Source organism: Eurytemora carolleeae, unplaced genomic scaffold (genome assembly GCF_000591075.1).
Source record: "Eurytemora carolleeae unplaced genomic scaffold, Eaff_2.0 scaffold117, whole genome shotgun sequence".
NCBI classification, from domain to species: Eukaryota; Metazoa; Arthropoda; class Copepoda; order Calanoida; family Temoridae; genus Eurytemora; species Eurytemora carolleeae.
Genome location: NW_019396401.1, coordinates 51,262 through 69,247, shown reverse-complemented (window position 1 = coordinate 69,247; position 17,986 = coordinate 51,262). Strand labels below are relative to the sequence as shown.

General features: G+C 33.5%; 1 long non-coding RNA gene across 1 annotated transcript; it reads right to left on the bottom strand.

Annotated features, from left to right (window-relative positions):
* Positions 1–6,862: 6,862 nt before the first annotated feature.
* On the bottom strand, positions 6,863–12,083 carry LOC111702518 (uncharacterized). The gene is made up of 4 exons (XR_002765423.1): positions 11,995–12,083; positions 10,073–10,127; positions 9,017–9,074; positions 6,863–6,939 (listed from the first exon to the last, which is right to left on the bottom strand). It is a non-coding gene; the product is annotated as an uncharacterized LOC111702518 (long non-coding RNA).
* Positions 12,084–17,986: the final 5,903 nt, after the last annotated feature.

Sequence of the window (17,986 nt, the reverse complement as noted above, 5' to 3'; positions counted from 1 at the left end):
CTCTTTAAATTCTCTACAAATCCTCTTCAAATTCTCTACAAATTGTCTACAAATCCTCTTCAAATTCTCTTCAAATTCTCTACAAATCCTCTTCAAATTCTCTTTAAATACTCTACAAATCCTCTTCAAATTCTCTACAAATCCTCTTCAAATCCTCTTCAAATTCTCTTTAAATACTCTACAAATCCTCGTCAAATTCTCTTTGAATACTTTACAAATCCTCTTCAAATTCTCTACAAATCCTTTTCAAATCCTCTTCAAATTCTCTTTAAATACTCTACAAATCCTCTTCAAATTCTCTACAAATCCTCTTCAAATCCTCTTCAAATTCTCTTTAAATACTCTACAAATCCTCGTCAAATTCTCTTTGAATACTCTACAAATCCTCTTCAAATTCTCTACAAATCCTTTTCAAATCCTCTTCAAATTCTCTTTAAATACTTTACAAATCCTCTTCAAATTCTCTACAAATCCTCTCAAAATACTCTACCAAGTCTCTATAAATCGTCTACAAATTCTCTTTAAATCTTCTCATGAATCTTCTACATACTCTATACGAATCCTCTACAAATCCCATACAAATTTTCTTTGAATCCTCTAAAAACTCTATACAAATCCTCTATGAATCCCCTACAAATTCTCTTTAAATCCTCTATACAACTTCTCTTTAAAGCCTCTTGCATATTCTCCATAAATCTATCAATAGGTAGTTTTAAAATCCTTTAATTCAAGGCTTCAAAGACGTTTTTGTAGTAAAATTAACCTATTATTGCTTCTCTTTTTGTCATGCTTTTGAAGTCGCAAGGAATTTTAAGAATTTTATTGAAAAAAAAAACAATAAAAAAATGAACAATATTTGATTAATACAGTTATCTAAATTTTATTAAACAAATATTTTGGCTTCGTCAACTATGGGTGTTGGGACATTTCATAGAAACTAGAGACATTTCATAGACAGGGCATTTTTTAGCGGACATTTCATAGACAGGGCATTTTTTAGCGGACATTTCATAGACAGGGCATTATTTAGCGGACATTTCATAGTTAAGACATTTTAGAAACAGAATATTTTTCATGGATAAAATCATTTTTTCTTTTCTTTCAAGTAATCTTATCTAATCACCTTTTTTACTAACCCCAAACCTTAAATTATCTTTAAAAAAGTGTTTTTCTGTCTATGAATTCTTATCCATGCAAATTCTTCTCCGTCTAAGACATTACCTGTCTTAGAAAAATCTACTCTGTCTATGAAAATTCCTATTCCTGAATTTCTGTGAAATGTCCCTTCTATGATTTTATTATCTATGAAAACCCCAACACCCTTTTTTGTTGATGAGCCGAATTCTTCTCCAGGTTTCAGGTTTCACGCTGAATCTAAACAAGTTCAAATATATATTTTCTTTATTATTTTTTAGTTTAAAGGGAGTGTTCGCGAAAAATGAAAGGGGGTATAGGCTTAATGCGATAAAAAAGCGCTTTTGATCGCCAATAATCTTACTTCTATCTGTTGCGTCTATAAAGAGAAAATTGTTAAAGACGTCTCATACCGAATAACATGGCGTCTATACAAATTGAGAAAATTGCAACATACGATTTACACCGTAAAAAATCTACGTCTTTATCAATTTTCTCCTTATAGACGCAACAGATAGAAGTAAGATTAGTAGCGATCAAAAGCGCTTTTTTATCGCATTAAGCCTATACCCCCTTTCATTTTTCGCGAACACTCCCTTTAAGTACGCCCAATTGTCCTAACACTCCGTTATGTATATATTCCCCTCTACAAAGATGAAAGGCCCGATTCACAGCTTTTTCTAATCAATTGTGAATTAGTTCTTAATATTTAAAAGTTTAAAAACTGGTTATTTACAATTGTGATTTTTTCTTTTTCTGATTCACATCACGTATTAGCTTCAAAAATATCTTTTGTTAGAATATTTCAAATTATTAAACTTTTACATAATAATATTAATAATTTAATGAGCCAAAAATGTTTTATATTTATTAAATATTTATTTTTATGATTAATTACACAAACTTGTAGAGAATAAATGTCTAGATAAGGACAGGGGGGGGGGAATTATTAACGAATGTTATTTTTTATTACTCAAAGGGAAAGTGACCGTACATGACCTTGTAATGAAAAAAATATGTTAGTTAAAAAATTAGATTCGAGCTTTGAATATAAAGTACAACGTCAATCGGTGGCAACAGAGAAATGGATTATACATGACGTCACAAGTGTCAAATATAACAAGGAAAACGAAGGTTTCCCAAATTGTTAACATTACATAACATTAAATATAGTTAAATTTCAATATTATCAAAAATATAACATTTGTATAAATCCCCCTTTATTAGAACAAATATTTTGATTCAATATTACTAAACCTTTCAAACCATTGATGTCACGAACTCGAAATATGATTTTGCTAGATCCGATGAACTTAGTTCCTTTGTTAGTTCCTTCATGGGTTCATATCCTGCAGGCCTGAGAAAAATGAAAAAGTCTTCAGAATTTGAATAAATGTATTTTAAGTGACATATTCATAGACCTATCTTAATATCCCCAGTAAAAAAACTTTTAAAATGAAGGTTTAGGTTGAATGCCAAGGAAATCCACTAAGAGCGAACAAGAAAATATCCAATGCACCCTGCTATATACGAATTCGAATACGAATTCGAGTAATATCTTAATGATTTGTTTAAAATTAAATTGATTCTTTCACGATATTGCTACTATCTGAATTTGTATTGATGCTACGATCTTCAGTATAAGTCGTTTTTAACAATTTTCTTCTTATGGACGCGACAGATAGAAGTAAGATTAGTAGGGATCAAAAGCGATTATTTTTCGCCGTATCCTATACCTCCTTTCATTTTTCGTGAACACTCCCTTTAAGTGAATAGCATCCAATGCTTAATTTAAAATGCAATTAACATTTTAAAAATATTTTGCACTCTGCTATTCTTAGAAGCCATTACGAAGAAGAATTACACAAATGGTATGATATATATTTATTGTTTAAATAAAGTGTTTTTTCAACGTTCCGTTAAAAAATTATAAAATATTAATAAATTCTCACGACAGCTGAAAATTTACACCAATTTGTTATTTTTTCTTGCATTTAGCAGCCAATCAAAAGCAAAAACAACAAGGCTGTAACACAGGGTGAGAGGGCAACCGGACAGTGGCCCCCCCCCCTCAAATTCCAGCTTTTAGAAACCGTAAAATTTTAGGTAAAAGTAAGTAAGAATCATAATGATGAAACAATGTAAAATATAAAAGATCCTCCAAATCAAGCTAAACAGACTAGTTTTAGTCACAAAATTATCATTTTGCTGTGAAGGGGGCTCTGCCCCCACCCCTCCCCTAAAGAAACACCCAGCCCTGGAACCCTATACACAATACACCCGGGTTCGGGTTTCTTTGAAACATTTGCAAATTTACAACAATATTTAACAAAATGAAATAGTTCAACTTGTAGCTGAGTCCTGGATCCTGATGTCCAATGTCATCAGCTATAAGCGGTTTAAAATGAGTGCACCTACTCCCCACTAAACTCTATAGCTCTTCGGTCAGAGTACTGCAGATTACTATAGAGTACACCAAAAGCTTTGTTGAGGGTGGTCCATTGCCAGCCATGGTACAGGGTGTCCCAAAAAACATGGGAATTCAGTGACGAATTCGATATCGTCTTTGTAATGAATTAGCATTGTAATACCTAATTTCAAAAATCATATTATTATTATGTCTGCTAATGTTTATTTTATGAAAGCGATAAATGGCTGTAAAGATGTGTATAATGTCTCCTCAAGATGAACAGTGAAGACGGACAAGTTTACTCTGCTTTTATACTGTAGTTCAGCTGAGAATGCAGTATTGTAGAGAATTTTTTTAAAGATTCATTTGAGCCATCACGAATACAAATTAGACAAATACAGGGTGTTTCAAAAAACGAGGAATAAGGGTCGTTTGTAATCGGATTTTCAAGATTGAGACCATTTTTAAAATTGCCGTACAATTTCCGATTCAATGAGCCCAATTTTAGGCATGTTATAGATCTGAAAATTATATTTTAAAAGCTTCTAAAGTTTCCAACTGGAGTGAGTAAATTTGGTAACAATCAAAATAATCTCCGTTTGCTCACAAGGGTCTGTGCAGACTTGTTTGTAATCGGATTTTAACGATTGAGACCATTTTTGATATCTACGTACAATCTCAGAGTCAATGAGCCCAACTTTTGGCTTTTAGATCTAAAAATAGCAATTGTACTGTAGTAAACTGTAACCTAACATTGAATATAAAATTGCAAACGGAGATTATCTTTGACTTTTTACTTCGCTCCAGTTGGCAACTTAAAATTGCTATTTTTAGATCTAGCCTAAAATTTGGCTTCTTTAAATCGAAAATTGTACGGCGATTAAAAAATGGTCTCAATCTTGAAAATCCGATTACAAACGAGCCTGCGGAACCTTATTCCTCGTTTTTTTAGAATTTCAAATTTAGATTGCAAAACAAAAATTCCGTTGGTAAAATATCAATTCCCACTTTAACGGCGAAGAAAAATCTGCCAAATTTGTTTTATAGAAAATAAAAGTTGTTCATGAACAAGACAATTTACCTTTGTCCTATCCGAAGTAAACACTCAGAGATGGGGAGAGGGTCAACCGGTCAGTTGCCCCCCCCCCTTAAACTATCATCAGATTTAAGAGAAAAGGAATATCTCCGTCATTTTTACTCAGAAATTGTTTGGTTTTGTTTTATAAATCTAGCTTTAAATGCTGACCCTGCCCCTTTCTATATATTCATAGAACTTTAAGTTGTCTATTCAAATAAAACATTTCTCAGAAATAAATAAATTTATTTGAAGTGGTCTTGAAAAAAATGGAAAAACTTGACAAATATTTCTACTCAGCGAGTTCATTGAATTCTATTTCTCGTGTTTTATATTCATCATTTATATTTGTTTAAAGCAAAATTACATCGAACAAATTTAAAGTTTACAATTTCCTACATATACTCTATTCTCTGGATATTGCAATTTATGATTGAAAGGGGTTGCTAAAAAAGGTGCCATACATGATACAAGACTTTTAGCTTGAGATAGTTTTATAGTTATTCAGCGATGGTTTTCAGAAATGGAGTCTCTATAGGTCCCAGTCTAGTGGTTTTCGTTTTCTACAAATGTGGTATGATAACAGCATGCACTGCAAGGTTTGATAGATTTTCGCACAATGCTTTGAAACTAATTCATTGGTTTTGCAGAACAATTATGCAGTTTATTTAGATTTGCTTTGTTTGATGACAAGATGTCCTCTTGAGCCGATATCAAAAGGGTGACCTGACACATTTCCTAGATGTTATATCTGTGAGAGAATTCTCATACTTGTTCATATTTTGAGTGTTGGCATTTTGGATATTCGTTTCCAGTGGGACAGTCAGCTCAAAAGTATTTTTAAGTTTAACAGTTTCTCTATTTCTTGACAATCACATGTAGTTAAGTTAGTAAACGATCATGCATGACAAGAAAAAAAGAGAAACGAACGACCATCTTCAAGCCCTCGTTAACCAACTTAGTGGGGTGGGGCTCAGAGGCGTATTCAGGGGGGGCTATGGGGACTAAGCCCTCCCCCTGGACCAGTGAAATCTATTGATTTCAGGGGGTTTTCAGTACTGAAATATAAAGTAGAAAGCGAAATTGATATATACATAAATGTATAATTGGGGAATTATTAACTGAAAAAAAATGTTCATACAAATTTTTACAACAAACCTATGCCATATGATAACTCATAATACTATTGTTACCATGAAATCAGCCTAGTATAGTATGTAAAATCAGAATGGGGTTTCTACATGAAATGTAAGGCCTACCCACACTTCATGAACAGAGCGTGATAAGCCCATAAAAAGTGGCTTGACTGGGTTTCTGCATGGAAAGTTACTGGGACAGTTAAGGACAAATCCCTGGCTACCCCTCCTAGAACTCAGGGAGTAAGAACAAGTTAGTTGCGTACCAGTTCTCGCAAGGAGAGGATGAAGTGGTAGGATGGACAATCTGAAAAACAGTCGGTTGGATGGGATCTGTCGGAACAACAATATGTTGCTAGAGGAGATATGTTGCCGGAAGAGATAGGTTGCTGGAGGAGATAAGTAGCAGGAAGATGTTTCTGGAGGAGATATGTTGCCGGAGGAGTTACGTTGCATGCAGGAGGAGATATTTTGTTGGAGGAGATATGTTATTGAAGGGGATATCTTGCTGGAGGAGATATGTTGCTGGAAGAGATATCAACGGAGATATCTAGCCAAGGGGGGTACCCAGCAAAAGGAGCAATCACTGAGTACAAGAAACCCAACCCCTGATGAGTATATCTACTTCGCTTTAGTTCTTTATTTATTTTTTGTTCCTCTTTTAATATAAATGTTCAACTACTTTGTTCTTTTATTGGTGTGTAACTTGATGACTACTAGAATATTGATATCCCCCTTCGAGAGGTTCCTTTCACATTTAACTAGTTAACACTTTTCATTTTTACAATAAAACCAGTTTCGGCTACCTTGGAACCACTTTGAAAAGAGGGAGGGGGCAGGCGTCAAACTACAGTAAATTGCACGCATGATCGAAATTCTTTAAAAGCTATTGAGAATAACAAAAATGTTTTTAATTTCTCTTATGTAATCAGATATATTTGCTTGATTTATACATGGGCATAAAATCAAAACTAGAGAGCTACGAGTTTAGAAAGTCGTAGCAGTAATGTCGCTTTAATTTTACCTATTCCTTTTGGCTAGTTTGCATTGGGGATGGGGGGGGGGATCTAAACTCTTTAAACCTNATAATAATAATAATAATAATAATACCGAATGATTTTGCTTTTCTGTTTGCAGCATCGAAGTAAACAAACTCTTGAACCAGTGAATAATTCATTTCTGACCTAGTTAAACAATATACAAATAGAAAGCTAAGAAGACTCTAAGCGTGAGTACAACCTTCCCTGAAAAGATGGCAATGCCCAATTCACAACTGTTTCTTAAAGAGTTATTTCGGGCCGGTCTAGTATGAGTATAATTTAATTTTGGAAAACGCTGATTACTTTCAATTGTGGAACCGGAATATTCTGGTTTTAATACTTTTTAAGTTAGAAAAATAATCGTTTTCTTACTTTAGGCTTGAAGTGGGTCTTTTATACCATATTGCCGATGAGTCCTGAGGCATACTGCCTGCTTGCCTTATTTTACATTTTACCAGACTAAAACAATATTTAGATCTACTTCCAGTCATTAATTTCAACATTTTTTAGGTGTTTTTGCGAAGAAATTTTGCACAGACGCCTACTTTTGGTACAGAAACACACACATGACTTTTGTAAAGATTCAAGAAAATTGCAGAACAATGTCGTCATAATTAAACTTGAAAGTTGAATAACGAGTAGTTTATTGTAAACTTTAATCATATTATATTTTTACATAAAAATTTGGCTTATAGTGTTGACTTAAATATACAAATAATATATTTGTTGTCGGATAGCAGCAAGATTCTTAATAATGAACAGATAGACAACGGGATAGCCCTCAAATCAAAACTGATAATGCAGAAAACTCTTTATTTCCTAAAAAAGTGAAATGGATAATAACATATAAATTATTACAATGATTTATGAATATTTATAATGGAAAGATTCTTAAAATCTATTTAAGGATCTGTAGGTTAAAACCGTCGGGGAGTCCTAAGACGTTTTTGTTTTTATATATTAAAACTTCTGAAAAGAATGACAATTAATTATTAACGAAGTCGCTAATTCTTTATATGAAAATATTCTTTGCTTAACTTTTGAAATGGGTTCACAATAATAAAAGTGTTTAGACTCCGTTACCGGAGAACAAAGAAAACGGGGCTAAAATTGTTCGGTTTGGTGTCTCCGAGAGGGGATTTTAAGTTATAGACGACATTACACGGATGGACAGAGAGATCCTATAGTTAATGGTTGACAATATTACATGTATACGAAACTTATTTTAAGTGAACAATTAACAATAAATAAATGTACTCTCCTAGATTGTACAAATACCGAGATTTTTATGTACTGTAAATACATACAGTACACACCTTCGGTTCGTTATTACTTACACACACTCTTTTGGCACAGACACACATACATGACGTTTCCGCCCCCTGCAAAAGATTGAATCATTCTAAAAACATAAAAACATAAACAGCAGATACATGCTTTACCAATTTTCTACCTTTGTTTTATGTGCAACGCTGAATTTTTTTCTTAAAAAAAAAAACAATTCTTCAAATTTCCTTTCTTTATGTCTAGCAATTTCAGATAAAATCGCATGTAAAGGTAGAGAACCAGCAAATGAATCAATTTATAAACGAAAATATAAAGATTTATTTAGATTTTTACTGAATTAAAGTGGTACCGTAAACCGTTGTGAATTGAGCTGCAATGCATTTGAAACAACACATCACGCTGAGTTCAAATGGTCAAAACTTAATCCATCTTGCAAGGTAGAGGTTCTGATTAATAGTCCAGCGAGTTTTGATTTTCAACCCCATTTTTATCCATTTACTGTAATCTTTGCAGGCGCATTTTATGTTGAGCTCTACATACAATTTTAATATGTAGAATATTATTTCTGTTGCGCTGTTTGTGACGGATTTAGAATGAGATATCAAAAGATGACTGAAAATATTCGGTTACAGACGAACTTAAGCTTTGTTCTTTAGCAACACTAAAGAAAAGTAAAAAACAATATTCCGTCTAGAATGTCGTCTTCCTCACAAAGAATTAAAACATTATCACTGTGTGCAAAATGTAAAATTTATTTGATGATAAAAGGTGCAATTTCATAATATTTAAAAGAATCAATTAAACTATTTTGAAATTTGTGTTTTCAGGCCAAAATACAGTAGCCCAGGCAACATTTAACACCCGGGCTGATTCTCACGTCACACAATTGGCGAAAAAATACCCTGGGTGGTTTTTAACGCCACACCGGTTTTACCTGAGTTTGTGTAAACAGCTGAATGTGTGAGGTTGACAGTACAGTCGACGTCCAGATCCTAATTTTCTTGTATTTTTAATAAAGTAGTAATCTCTGTTTGTTTGTTTGTATGACCGATCATAACTCATGAACCCCTTGGGCCTTGACCCATTTGCCTTAAATTGTCATTGGGAAACTCGGGAGAACCACGGGAGAATATTCCTAGCTTGGTTTTGAGATTCTAAGTTGAGTGGGTCCAATTTACGGAAAAATAGCTGAAATCCTAATCGACCAGCGTGGTTAAACGGCGGGAACGGCAAGCAACGCTGGGAACTTCAGCTAATTCACAGAAGCTTTAATGGTAATGTTACATCGTCTATATGCTATATCCCCTCTACTGAACATCTGACCAACTAACTTTTCGACCTTCTGCAATAGCCGGCTTACGAAAGCTATTTATTTTTATTATTTGAGGGTTTAGTTATGCTGAGCGCTGCGGCTAGGACAGGCTAGGGGGCGAGCGCTGTGGCTAGGACAGTACAAGGGCCGAGCGCTGTAGCTAGGACAGGACAAGGGCCGGGCGTTGTGGATAGGACAGGACAAAGGCCGAGCGCTGTAGCTAGGACAGGCAGGGGACCGAGGGAAATTATAAGAAAAGTCCGCCAGGTTTGTTTCTTCTTTCAACTCATTTCAACGTCCAAGTTTAGCAACTGAAAACTTACTTTAAAACTTGAAAATTATAATTCAAGTTTTGAATCTACGAAACTTGATGTTGTTGACCTTTAATATTTCATACTTTAAATTATTTGAGATCAAATAATCTAATTTAAAGATACATGAAAGGATACAGCAGCCTGCAAAGTTGGGGATTAGAAAGTTTCAGTTTGTGGCAATTGTTTAATTCCTGGACGTCCCCCTGAAAGGATCTTTTGTTGCGCTTAAAGTAATTAAAATATAAACCTTCCAATTAAATAGAATTGGTCACTTGACGCTTCCCTTAAAGTTATAAAAGTTTAATCTTTAAATTTTAATATTTGAGAAATCTATATTTGAAGAATTAGATTGAAATATTTGAACCTGTTGAAGATGAATATGTTGGATTTTTAGCTTCTTGAGGTTCTCCAAACAAAATCTAAATTTTAAGATATAAAATCATTAAAAATAAGCAGGATTCTTTAGACTATTATTGTCGTTTTATATCTTTAAAATTCTGCCAACTTTCATTCTTAATAAGTTACGTCGTTGTTGCATAAAAGCCATGCTTTTAAAGATATAACCCAGAACGGAATCTAATCAAAAAAGTGAAAGGGGATATTTAAATCTTTGCAAATAGGATTTGCACCGAAAAGGAAAAATTGTTTAGCGAAAATTTTCGCATTTTTTCGCATTACGTTCGCATCGCAAAAAATGCGACATTTTCGCGAAAAAAATAATGCGAAAAAGGCTAAAATTATGCGAAAAAACACGAAAATATCGCGAAAAAATGGGGTGGATTTAAAAGATTTGAACGTTCGTGGACGGACAGAAATTCAGAAAGATAGCTGGAGAAATCAAATTCTCTTCATCAAACATTTATTAAAGGAAGAGAAGAGAAAAATTTAATATGACATGATAAAATTTCACATATTGAGCAGAGCAGAGAATTCCACGAGTTTTTTTGCGCAAATTAATTATTTCTGTGAGTTCCTCCATTGCTTCTTATAAACAAGAAATGCGCAAGTAACTCATGCAGAGAAACTTTATAATTAGTAAACAGATCTGAAGATAGAAATAATAATCAGCTGAAATAATGTAATATAATGTGACCATAACCCTATAAAAATATAACTTCCCAAAATGTAACTTGTTTTACTGAAATATTTAGCATTTACTAAATATAAAAACCGAACCATTTTCATTAAAACTTCGACTAACAAATACCATAATTTTAGGTAGATATATCTTTTAGTATTATTTAGCTTGTAATAAATTGATAACAAAAAATGCAAAACGTAACAGAAAAAACAGAATTTTGATCATTTTGGTTCAAGATAATATTGCACTGATTTTTTTGAGCATTTAAGAAAAATTGCTTATATTTTACAGTGACCCGATGTGTTAATCTTTCAATTTAAACCTTTAAATGGCGGGTTTAAGACATGGAATGTGTACAAATAAAGTATGTAGTAAACACCTACTCCATAACAAGTTTCTCGAAACGTATCTATTCAGGTACAATCCGTCCGCTCTCAAACTCAACCAGGACTGAATTCCAGGCTCTATAAATGCCACACAGGGACACAAGAGTAGCTATAAAAATCCAGCTACTAATCTGCTCTACATGTCACACAGGGACACAAGCCTAGCTATCAAACAAGCTATATATCCATCATTATCATGTAATATTTGTTCTATTCGTATTTTGTTAACCTTCAGGATACCTGCAATAGCTCTGTCAATGTTACATAAATTGACACACATTTACATACATTTATAAATTTTAGACGATTAATAAAGGGACTGTTAAGGTATATTGAAAGGGGGTATAGGCTAAAGCCTAAAACTTTTAGGCGTTGATCACGACCAATAATAGTTCTATTTGATGTCTCTGTCTACTGCACGGTCATTGGTGGACATTCTGGTCAATTCGATAAGGACAAATCAAGATTAAAATCTATTATATTAATTAAAAATGAATAAGTATTATGTTCAAATTATAAAAGGAGCGTGCCTAAAAATTCTAGGCACCTCTGGGTTATCGTAATTTTCAGATTTGTTCCGTATTTCCTTTATATTATCTGTTTAAACTTTGATTTAAATACCAAATCACATACATATGAGTTTTTGTATAAATTTGACACGTAGTTTTATATCAATTTCTCGATACGGGTACATCAGATAGAACTCATATAGGTCACGATCAACAACAAAATTTTTAGGTTTCAGCCTTAACTCCCTTTCATTTTACGTTTACAGTCCCTTTAAGGGTGTATTATCATATTTAATGGAACTGTCTGCACCTGAAGAAGAATAAAAGTTTGAACCATTCTCTTCAACATATTTGGCTTTACTGAGATATCAAATATAAATATTCTCTATTTTATACACTGTCAACATTTTACAGGGAAGCTTAGAGCAGATACTTTATAAAGATATGTATCCGCATTTTCTCGGGGCACAAGGAACGTCAGATGAGTTAAATTCACATTTTAAACTCCGGTTCATTCAAGTTTTAAGTTTTAACTTGCTAGAAAAAGCTGTACAGAACAAATACAGCTATTTAAAGCAAAATGGAACAGTATACGCCTCGTAAATTTTCCCCTTCCAATAAAATTTAATTGGAGCTTACACAGAGTAAACGCTATGTGAGAGATAAAACAGGGAGATATTTGTCATCGATAAACGCCGAACTGTCAAAGGATTTAGCGACACTTTCCATGTGTTTAGACTCCTTTAACGGAAAATTGACATTTAGTTGAATTCCAGTTTCGAGGCAAAATAACCACATTTTTATGATTTTAGATGATTTTCTATTTGATAAAATCTGTATAATTTATAAAAAACTCATTTGTCTCTACTTTTGACGGACTTTTTTTAGTTATGCAAAAATGTTGCATAACTGTTCGTTTTTCTTATTTTGAACCTTAACAACCGATATAATTATCGAACCGCTTATTGTACGTGTACGTAAAAGTTATACCAGTGATGTCGACGCATAAAGTTTCTCCTTCTCCTTCTGTCTAGTTTGCTGTAACTTTAAAGTGATGGCCTCCCTTGATAGAGTGGCATGTCTAATTCACTATGGTACCCTTTAAAGCTTTTTCTGATAAATTATTTACATAGATATCTATGTTTTTGTTTATGCAAACAGATCATTTTCATTCGTGGTTTCTCTGCAATAGTTGGGTTAGCCTGAGCATTTCTTGGCGCCTAAGATCAAATTAAAGAAAAATAAAAGTGCCTAAAAGAGAACTGCAGCACTGGGAATGCGCAGATCTATACAAAAAAGGAACAGAAAATAGATGTATAGTTCAGCTAAAAAGAATAAACAACAGCCAAAGAATAAATTCACTCACTGCTCTTTTTAAATTTTTTGTTAAATTCTAAAACAAATGTTAAAAATTTCTTGCATTAGAAAGATTTAAATGAATTCTCTCCAGCTTGACCCGGGGCACAATTCGAACTAGTTGAACAAGCGGTATGTGGTTCAACTATTTTGTACTTTTTCTTAAATCTATCTGGTTCAAGATTCGCCAGTTTTAGTCAGAAGAAAGTATATTTAGGTATTGTATACTTTTCTTGGTACAGAATTTAATCATATTAAGTAATGAAAATTATTCAAAGAACCAAATGAAAATATTAATAATGACAGAGAATGAATATTTTTCTCAACATCGTACGGCTTTAGGGAGGGGGGGGGGGGTCATGCGGTCATAAGCCCAGCAATATCCTGTTCGAATCCAGGTCAGTTAGCAGAAACCTGCACGAACCCCGCGGAATTCTTTTCGAGCAAAGCAAAAGACTATTAAATTTTTTTTATTGATAATTGACTTAGAAAGAAAAAAATCTAAAAGGAGAAGGTGGGGGAATAGGTTACATACTACTCTTAGCTTCAAGATAAAAATCAATGCTTTGAAACTCTTTTTCAGCGTAAAATTTAGTCTTAAACTAGATTAACCAAATATGGAATGTTTGCAGTAATGAATACAAGGGAAATAATAATAAATAATAAAATAATAAAAATAACACTCGGCCCATATCTAACATTGTGTGTTAGAAATGGGCCAAATCTGCAAAATTATCTTATCCATGCGTATACATCTTTTAATTCAAGCCGAATTCATAATGTCAATTTTCAAGCATTTACGCACTTGCGTAACAAAACAAGATTTTTTGAAAAAGTAAAATATTAACAAAATAAAATAAAATAAAACTGAAAAATTAAAATTTTAATATAGATTTTACTAGTAACCCGGGAAATAGTTTTTATAAATGCGGGAAATTAAATTAATTATTTAACAAGAAAAATGGGGAAACTAATATTCTAGAATTGATTTAGCGGTTAATTTAATCTTCATAAGTAATTTTTACTTTTTGTGATTTATTTTGTAAGTTATGAAAGTGAGTTTTGTTCTGAATTTCGGAGTATGCTCAAAAACGGGAAAGTGGGTTTAGTCTCGAAAACGCGTCAATGATTCAAATTCAGGATATGTTCGAAAATGAGCCGGGATCCTAAAAACCCAGTCTTTTAATTTGTGCCCATTTATAACACTCGGTGTTAGAAATGGGCCAAGTGTTAGTTTGGAACTAATGTCTTCTGGAAGGCTGGAATAGGTGAAATGTAAAATCTTGCAAATATTCCGACTTGTTATGTATCATTCAAACCATACGCCATTCATCAAAATGTGTATGAAGTATATAATTATGATATTTATAAATAAATAAATCATAAATATCATAATTATATTCTTTCTAGACATTTTTGATGAATGGCGTAAGATTTGAATTATATAAATTATAAATTGCAATATACATTCTTATGCAAGATTTTAATTATCACCTATTTGCTGGGTTCAGGCCAGGAAGGGGGGGGGGAGGCAATCCGCATTTTACTCACAGACAGAGTTGCGGCAATTCTGGAGTGGGATCTAAAAGATAAAAAATAGGACTTCTCGTCTAAAGTAGATAAAGACTTCTCCTCTATTAAGAAAAGAAGAATTGAATGAAATGAAATACTTCTCGTCTTTTAGGCACTTGACTAGGAAACTGGCTTGAGAATGTATATAAGTTTATCTAATGAACCTTGGTGGTTAGTGGCTTTAACTTCAATGCATGTGTAGGATGGAGTATATGCGTGGGTTTCGAACCCTTCCAAGATACTATTCGGTGATCAGCAAAGTTTTCCATGAGGTTAGCTTGTCCGGTGTGTTGCTTGATGCGAACTCCCTAGGTGTGGAAACATGGAGCCATGTATGTTGATATATATATATCCTCCAGCAAAATGTCTACTTTTAAATGCATATTATAGAGAAATGCGGCCTTAATTAAAGATTTTTTAATAGACGTAATGGCATCTATGATAACCTTAACATACTAATCATATTTTTATGAGTTAACATTCTCGCTCATGGAGGCAATAGTCGTTAAACTTTTGTTAAAAACAGTGATTTATTGCGATTTTCTCCTAAACTGTAATATTTTGTACATGTCTGCTGATTTTGATCTTATCTAAAGATGTTTTTCAAGGTAAGGAAAAATTCAATCTTTAAATAAAGCAGTTTTACGTGCGATTCGGTTTCAAATTATCTAAACTTCAGATAGATAGATAGATAGATTTAGATAATTTTAAACCGAATTGCACGCAATACTGTGTTATTTCTGGTAAAAATTGAATTTCTTTATGCCTTTACACCTTTTCCTAGAAGATCAACGTCAGCAGGCATGTACAAAATATTATATTTTAGGAGAAAATCACAAGACATTTTGCCGAAGGATATAGGGGTGAAGCGTGGAAGCGCATTGCCGCAACTCTATGTTTGTGAGTAAATTGAGGGTTCTGCTAACTACCTGGGTTCAAACAGAAAATTGCTGGGCTCATGCCGCCCCTTCTTCACGGCTTAGCCTCACAGACCTATAATCTTCATATCCTTAGTACAAACTTTTAAAATGAAGGTTTAGGTTGAATGCCAAGGATATCCATTATGAGCTAAAAAGAGAATATCCAATGAAATTGGGTAACGAGGCTGTGGCCTAAGGTCAAAACTTTTTTGTGAAATAGATCTAACCTACAAGTACAATTGACGCTAGATCTCGATATCCACTGGGGTATCTTTTTAGGAAAAGGGCCTTGTGCAGACTTGATCTCAAAATTGTAGTTATCCTTGGAACCGAAAATAATATCTCGGTGATTTAGGATTTAACCAGTTCCTCTAGATGTAAAATCCACGGCAGCACTGCAGAGAAGTAGTTAAATCGGCGGTAGGTAGTTAAGCTACCTAGCTCAAATTTATTAAATTCGGTCCCTGAATGAATTAATTTAATCCGTAAAACTGCACAAGTTACAGTAAACTGTTAAATCCAGGTTATCAATCACACAATTTATTTTACTTTGATTTCTAACAGATCGTGGGCTCATGAACAGCTATTTACTCAGAAGTTTATTTCTCCGCTATTTTACTTCAAAGGAATGTATCAAAGGAATGTAATTTCAAGTGACCCTCTAGGCAAAGAGGCAAAGCATGATTCCCAATGATACCCTTAAAGCATTCGACTGTTACAAGTCCCTTGACAGCAGAACCGAATGTTTTATATTATATGCGAGTTTCAAAACTTTAAGAGAAAATTTTATTTTCTGCAAATTCTAGGAAGTGAATAAGAATTTTTTTTTACTTTTAACAGCTTGCAAAAAGTGTTCAACAATCAAAGGTTTTCGTAGATTTATGAGAATAAAGTCCACCAATCTTGATCAGCCAAACCAAGGGTTCTGTTGTGAATCGGGCATTGCCATCTTAGCATAGAGCAAGGTTGTATAATAAGGTTGGTTACTCTCGATGCGCTCCAATGTACAAAAATGTTGTCTCTTCAAGACAGAAAGATAAAAACCTCATGTGACGTCACTGACTATAGAAGCATCATTTGAGGTTTATACAGGGTGTCCCACGAAACATGACAATAGGAAGACGACTTGAAAGTCGTCTTTGGTATTTGAATTTATTTGTGACATTTAGTCTTCTATCTACTTTAACATGCATGATTCTTGAAACAATTATCACATAATTCTCCTAGCCCTGGCATTTCCAAAAAGTGGTCTGCGTTTTTTGTGCTTTCAATATTACCGGAGATATAAAGAGTTTGGTTCAGATTTCAATTTTGTTAAATAAAAGCAAAATTGTCGAAATCTGAACGAAATTCTTCATATCTCGGGCAATATTGAAAGCACAAAAAAGGCAGACCACATTTTGGAAATGGCAGGACAAGGGAAATTTTGTGATTATTATCTCTAGAAATTTACTTCTAAAATTAGGTTGACAAATAAGCGCAGCAAATTATATCAAAAATCAAGACGACATTCAAGTCGTCCTGCATACTGTCATGTTTCGTGGGACACCCTGTATCTATCTATCTTAGGAGACGACATTTTCGGTACATATTGGAGCGCATGGAGAGTAACGAGGGGAGGAAGGCTAGCCACAGCAATTTCTAGTCCGAGCCACATGCTGCTCATTTTCTCGTCCGAGCCACCTCAAAATCCTCGTCCTTCGAATATAATTACGGGTGCAGCAGAGATTTAAGTTTCACCTAAATGAAGTTTGACATCATTCTCATGGCTTTGAAGATTTCAACATGATGTAATCATTGCAATACTTAAGTCTATACATATTTTATGCCCTGACGTGGCCTGATTTTTAAAAGATAGCTTTATCTTCAAGATTTAGAAACTTAAAAACACATAATAAGCGAAGGACGATGATTTCGAGGTGGCTCGGACGAGAAAATTAGGAGAATGTGGATCGGACGAGAAATCGTTGTGGCTGGCCTTCCTCCCCTAGAGTAACCTTTATTAAACAACCTTGGCGTGGATTCAATTACAATTACACATCCGTTTGAGAGAGCTCTACTTCACTAAAGATGTGTTACTTTAGCTACTACCAAAAGCTTTGAATATTTAGACTAAGATGTTATAATTAATAATTTCAAAAAATGTTTGACCTTGTCTTTAAATTTTTATTTTATTTTTCTTCAGGATACAGGGTGGCCAAAACTTTTTTGAAAAAATCAGTACAAAAATCCGTACATTTTCAGAGGAAATCCGTACAATTTTCGAAAAAAAATCCGTACAATCCGTACATTTTTTTGAAAAAATCCGTACAATTTTCGAAAAAATCCGTACAATCAGTACAATTTTCGAAAAAAATCCCTGAAATCCGTACATTTAAGAAAAATAAAACCATTTTTGAAAATATTATTCAACACTGTCTCACCCCCCCCCATTCCCCCCCACCTCTTTCTCCC